Source organism: Crocodylus porosus, unplaced genomic scaffold, assembly GCF_001723895.1.
Source record: "Crocodylus porosus isolate Cpor-Errol unplaced genomic scaffold, CroPor_comp1, whole genome shotgun sequence".
Lineage (NCBI taxonomy): Eukaryota > Metazoa > Chordata > Crocodylia > Crocodylidae > Crocodylus > Crocodylus porosus.
Genome location: NW_017728925.1, coordinates 19,904,245 through 19,911,335, shown reverse-complemented (window position 1 = coordinate 19,911,335; position 7,091 = coordinate 19,904,245). Strand labels below are relative to the sequence as shown.

The following is a 7,091-nucleotide window of genomic DNA, read 5'->3' as shown; positions in this document are numbered from 1 at the left end:
GTGTCTGGAGCATCATGCATGGCAGTCTCACCATGCTGAAAAATGGTGCTCAGGGTGCTTCATTGAATGAGCTTTAGTTAAAGTGCCCCAGCCACCATTTTTCAGCATGGGGACACTGATACACGACACGCTGTAATTACAGTGTGCTGGAGCAGCCTCACTGCACATGTATAGGTGCCCCACATTTTTTTAAATTAAATTTGAGTCATTTAATTCATTACCTGTTGTGTAGCCACTACAATCAGAAAATGGCTGGACACAAACTAAAGTGGCTATCCAACTTTGCAGGCAAATGGCAGATATTGATATAGCACCTATTTAGTGTCCCTAACTACTAGATGAAAATTCTAGAAAGTAACTATTTGTAACCAAGAACAATTATATTTGCCATATTTTACAATACCTACCAAGTATACTGTTTGCCAATGTATTGCACAAAATTATTCACCTATATTTATAAATGACTGACTTGGAAATTTTAGTATTCTGCTGAGGTAGGTTTCTAGAGTTGATTATTATAGCACACGTTGCAAATTAGAAACTACCATGAAAAACATAACATTTAGTGAAAGAATGTATGATAAAACAGTTCAATGTGCTTGATAATAAGCCTGTGAGATTTTCACTGAGTATGTATGTGTGAGTGTATGCCTTTCCCCCTTGTTACCTCATTGTTTCTTTACAAAATGTACGATATGCATTAAATTGACATTTGATGTAGCATGTGTTGTATATAAATGAAAGTAGGGTTTTAATATATTATCAGAATATCTTTGTAATATTGCAAATCTGTAATAAAGCAACAACTGCTATTTTGATGTACTTTGATTTCATTCTGATTTCATTCCATTGAAATTAACTTTATTACAATATAAGAAATGACCGAGTTCCACAGAACTCCACCCCTATAAATTCAAATCAGATCAAATCTGACTTCTAAACTCTATTATACAGTTCAGGTTCTGAGCACATGCTGCTGCTGCTGCTGCTGCTGCTTGTTGGTCTTAAAATGTTTGGATAATGCACTTCACCTGGTATGGGTAGTGACTATATTTCACAAAGGTCACTATTCCCATCCCAATTACAGTAGTAGGATGTATCCTGAGCTAGTCCAGCTAATGGGGTGATAGTGACACATAGTTAATTAGCTAGGCAAAGACTTCTTTAATCATTTCTGTTAGGTCTAGTTTCTAACCATTAGAAATCCTGATGTGGATCCCACCTCAGGTATGCTTTAGCTGCATGCAGGAGGTACCAGAACATTTAAGTCCCTCAGGGTCATGGTTGGACCCTCTGCCTCCTCAGGCTCCCATGAGAGATCATAACGAGGAGGACAGATGGGCTGTGACCCTTCCGCAGTTCTCTCACAGTCCAAAGCATGAGGCCACTGAAGACTGAGCAGTGAGGACAGAGGGTGTCACAGCATCTCAGAGAACTACAGTTCCTGTAAGATAAGTAAGTATCTTCCCTACATAGTAGGAGGCAAGGGTATTAGCTGAACCAAACACAGGTGGAAATACTGCTCTCCTTAATTTGGCATCTGTCCCAAGTAAGGTATAATTGTTTCAAAAAAGCCAGCACATTATGACTCCTGCAGATCTCAGAAACATTAAGTCCACTGAAACCAACAGAGGAAGCCTATATTTTGGAGGGCCATTTCTTCACATTCAGCAAGACAGACTTGCCAACCAGATGACTAAAACTGGCAATTTACTGCACGATCCACCACAGGAGTCCTTCAAAAAGATGGCTTGGCTCAGTCCTTTTAAGGCAATTACCCCAAATCACTGGATACATCCAGGGCATGCTGGATGTCCTTTCCTGGCTTTAAAATGTGGTTTCAGGAAGAAGACTGGAAAAATATGTGATTTGTTCTGTCAAAAGTCCAGAACTGCCTTAGGAACAAGCTTGTGGTGTGGCTTTAGCACTGCCGCTCTTCTACAGAGGGCAGTCCTATCACAAGGTGGTGAAAGGAGCTTTCTGACAGTGGCTGAAGGGGAGATGGCACAAAATCCATGACACCAACACAAGGGCTCATAAACGGAGCTGTGTCCCTAATCAGAGGGCAAAGGCAAAGGAGGCCCTCAAGGAACTTTGTTTCTGTTGGATGTGGAAAGACTGAGTGCAATCCCAATGTACTGCAGGCATATGGTTACAAGGTGGACTGTGTAAAGTGAATTCCCCGTTAGGATGAAGAAGTTCAGTGGAAGAACTAAGAAGGAAACCAGCTAAAAGGGAAATAACAAAACTATTTAAAGAGGGAGCATCAGGCTAGAGGGAAGATATAGTGGAGTTCTCCATGGAACCATCTTATTTCATATTTTCATTAATGACCTTCAAAGCTGCTCCCTTGCAAAGCTGGGATGCATCATCAAGAAGAATTAGAAAATAACCTAAAGGACTAGAATAACAGAAATGAGATTACACTTACGTATACCATGACTTTCTGCTATAACATGGGAGCTCATCAGTTAAGAATGACTGAAGAGGATAAAGACATGATGAGCAGAGGATGACTGAGAGCCACCAGTCTGGTGCAGCTGTGAAAGAGGCAAATGCAACCTTAGGGTATATATCAGACAAGGTATTTTCAGTAGAGATAGGAAAGCATTAACGCAATTGTACGAGACACTGCGTCTGTAATATTCTGTACAATTCTGGTCACTCATGTTTGAGAAAGATAAATTTAACTGGAGAAGCTGCAGAGAAATGCCCTAGGACAATCAGGAGAACGAAGACCCTGTCAGACGAGTGGAGGGTAGAAGCGATTGGCATTTTTTAGCTTAGCAAAACAGTGGTTGGTGGGAGTAATAACTGCTTGGTTTGAATACTGGGGAGGAGTATAAACTAGAGAGGCAAAACTATTTAAGCCAAAGACAAGAAACAAAGGAGCCTCTTCCAGCCACTGCAAAAGTTTCTTCACTTAAGAGAAACTTTCTTTAATAAACCAGAGTTTTGTTTTCAGTGGTGTAACTAGGGAGGGGTGACCAGGGTAAGCCCCTGGGTTCCAACTTGGGAGGGTGCCTGGGAAAAAACAACTGCTGCCAGCAGCCACACAACCATGATCAAGCTGGCAGTATGGTAGCACCTGGAAGACACCGCTGCCCCTGCGCCGCCAGCATCCAGCCATGCTGCTAGGCCGCTGTTTGTTCTGTTTAGGTTGAGTTCTCTTAAACTGAAGCAAATGAGGCAAGTTCTCCAAGTTGGTCAGAACGTTTGTCTGACTTCATCCAGCGAGGTGGCTCTATCAGATGAAACGGATATATTTACACCAGTCATTTAACCACAACAGGAATACAAGAATTATAATACAATACACTACAGAAATTTTAAAAAGAAAAGGAGAGTCGTTAGACATAAAAGCCTACTGAAAATAAAGAAACTGTTAAGGTGCTGTGTATGCCAAAAATACAACTGGGTCAAGGAACTTATTCACAAATTAGACTTGCAACTTGGTTAGGGGACAACCACGTTGCAACTTAAGTGCATCTGAACAGTATTTCAAACCTAGGCTAGACAGGCCTAGATGAAGCCCTGTTTTATACACACTGAAGTAGCTGCATGGAGAATAATGCACATTATACATTTACCGAACACATGTTCACCAGTTATAGTAGGATTCAAAAGTTGGCATATCAAAAAAATAACTCATGCCAGGAGTAAATACTGTATGTATCCAAATCCAAGATGATTTCAGATTCAAGATGACCACCCAATATTTAGATTCTACACATGGAAAATTATAAATTTGTATAATTTCTAATAAATGTATAATTTTCCATCTATAGGATTTAATTATTGGTGGGTCATCTAAAATTCATACCCTCCATTGCTGCCATAGGGAAAGCAGCAGCAGTAGGGCAGGTGGTTAGGAGGTCTTGCAGGAACAGAGATGAATGTATATATAACGCTTTCACCTTGGAAGCCCTATATTCAATTTTACTAGATAAAACTTTAAATCCAAATCCAAGTCAGCGGAGCCATATATAGAATGAATTTGCACGTATATTTAAATCAAGACTTCCCCTCAGATACTATTGTTTGGAGTGAAAATCTTATGGTAAATAACCCTAAAGTTCATTTCAAATAAGTGCAGTGTATAAAGGGTACCAGAGCCAAAACACAAATGACTGATGTCTGAATTGTTGCTTAAAGATAAGTAAAACCTGCTAATGCTTAGAGTTGAGGTCAGTTCTCCCCAGTCAGGCACCGCTCCCACTTCAGAATCAAAACCCCTAGGCCCTTCTCAGTAATACTGCCACCAAGCCAATTTTAACTCTGTATCTGTGCACAAATTCTCCTTCCTCTCAAATGATGCACCTTCCACGCGTCCCTTGCTGAACTGTATTTTGTCGTCTAGTGGCCAATTCTCCAATCTATCCAGATCCTTTTGCATTCTACTCTAAACTCCAAAGTATTTGTAACCATTCCTAGAACTGTATTGTGGCAACTGCAGACTTGACCAGGAAGCTCTCTATTTCTGTATCTAAGTCGTTAAAAAAATTAAACATCACCAAGCTTAGAAGAGGCCTCTATGGGACCTCACTTGAACCCCCCTGCCATTCTGATACTGATCCATTCAGTTGCTCTCTGCCTGTAGTTATTAAGCCAAGTATATATCTACTTACCAGTAATTATATCTATCCCACATTTCTCCAGTTTTCTTATAAGACTGTCATGTGGCACCAATTCAAAAGCCTTTTATTAGTTCTGCAGTAACATTATACTTTTTGCCAGCAACAATTTAACTGAATAGTTAATAAACAGAGATGACATAAAAACATCACAAGAAACAAAGAAGAAGAGGCTCATCTTTTTCCTTGACACAAAATAAAATCCGCCAGACTGAATTTAACAAAATACTTCTTTTGTTTTAGATGCCACTTACCGATAAGAAAGATGCCCCAAGGGACAGGCAAGAACTGATATATAAAGTCAGTTCACATACACGGGGAAAACACAAAATCATGCCATCTTTTTCAAAACAGGATAGGACATGCCTGCACCAATGCATTCAGCAGGCTAAGAGCTGCCTGGCTGAATCCTGCATACTGTGCGCTGAGAAAAGGCGATTCATCCTTTATCAAATCAAATTACTTGAGCAAGAAATCATTCACTCACATAAACACTATTGCCAAAAGGTCCTTTCATGAAACTTTTCTGTCATCACTCAAGGCCTTCACTATTGCTCCCATTGTTATATCTACAGAATAAGGGAGATGTGTTTGCAGTTTATCTGCAAGTGGAACTTGCAATATACAGCAAACAGATCAGCACACTTGCACCTTTGTCCTTCTAAGATACACAACGCAAAAAAGACCACCTGCAGTGAACACAGGAAAATTCAGTGGCCAACCACAGTACCCATCCATTTTCAAACAAGACTGTTGCTATTTTGCAGACCAACCTGTGGCTAAATGCTTCCAGCACTCCAGACCACAGTCCTGCTGATCTCAAGATTTCCGTTAAGTTGGAAGATCTTTCTAAAAAAAGGGGAAAAAACCTCTGCTGTGAAGGTTTGAAAATAGTAGTTTGAGGCATGAAGGAGAATATACCTATTTAACATCATAGCCTGTGGTTGCGAATATGTTTAGGAAGAGTACACTGTTAAATCTTGCATAAACTACACTTTTTAAAACTTGAAGCAGAGGTTTTTCTTTCTAATATTGTACATTCACACCCAGTTATATTAAAATGAGCTATGGTTGAGAGTATTTATCACTAATTTAGGGTAAGCAGCATTGCTGGGATGTTGTAATCATCACCAAGCCAATCATTATAAAATCAAAAAATTAACAGTTAAGGTAACATTTAAAAGAAATGCGAAGTAGCATCAGCGTAATAGCCCTAACTCTCTATTATACTATGATAATGGAAAAAGAATCTAATGTGGTTTAAAAACAAAAAACAAAACTTTATCTAACTCCAAACACAATGGAACAAAGAACCACAAGATTGCAACTAGTTTATTATTTGGGAAGCTTTATTAAAGAGGTCCCCTCCGCCCCATCAAGATCACTAGGGGCAAAAATAAATTTCTGATATAAGTACTGAAGTTCTTAATTATACTGTTCTCACTCAGTACTCTATTGTTTATACACCCAAGAGCCACAGTAACTCTTTTTGCTGCTGAATTGCAGAGGTGCCTAAATACCTGTGAGATTCTGGGCCTTAAGTCCCAAATGGGGTTTTGATGTTCCAACTTAAATTTCACAAGGATTTAGCACATGAACTTAATGCACAGTTAATGCCTGTAAGATGCCACCAAACTGGTTGTGAGATGGAAAGAAAACAACCAAGCAAGCAAAGTTCATACTTTGCTGAATGAACAACTGCTCCTGGTGCTGATATACATAGTTCTGTGAGATTAGAGACACATTCATAACAATTATTTCACCTTCAAAGGATAAATATATATGTGAAGGATCACTTAAAAAAAAAAAAATCACAAGAGGGGAAATGAATAACCAAACCAATCTGATTAAATAACATTTTATCATTAAGACTGTTTCAAACCAAAAGAAACCTGAAATTTAAATTAAATAATCTTTTCTGTCTCATATACTGAGGGATGGATACAGGTTTATAAAGGTAATGAGGGTAACTGGCAGGCAAAATGAGATAAATGTGTTAAAAGAAATGCATTTCTGCAAATTTGCATGTCCAAAAATTATATAAATTTACTCCCTTAGACCAGTGGTCTCCAAAGTGGTGCTCAAGATGATCCATTGGGATGCGGGAAGAAAATATTAGAACTTCTATTTATATTTATTTTTATCTATATTGTACATAATATATTAGTACAGTAGTACATGTATATAATTTATAAATAAATATATAAACATACATATATTGGGGGTGCATGCTCAAAACATTTCATAGAATCAATGAGTCGGAAGGGACCTAGACAGATCATCTAGTCCAACCCCCTGCCATGGGCGGGAAGGAGCACTGGGGGTGGAGGGGTCATAAGACCCCAGCCAGGTGCCTATCCAGTCTCCTCTTGAAGATTTCCAGGGAAGGTGAGAGCACCACCTCTCTGGGAAGCCTATTCCAGGCTCTGGCCACCCTTACAGTGAAGTAGTTCTTCC

At 39.2% G+C, this 7,091-nt stretch overlaps 1 protein-coding gene across 2 annotated transcripts in view; it reads right to left on the bottom strand.

Annotated features, from left to right (window-relative positions):
* Positions 1-7,091, bottom strand: part of RALGPS1 (Ral GEF with PH domain and SH3 binding motif 1) — a 210,599-nt gene that overhangs the window by 133,236 nt on the left and 70,272 nt on the right. The gene's annotated exons all lie outside the window — the stretch shown is intronic.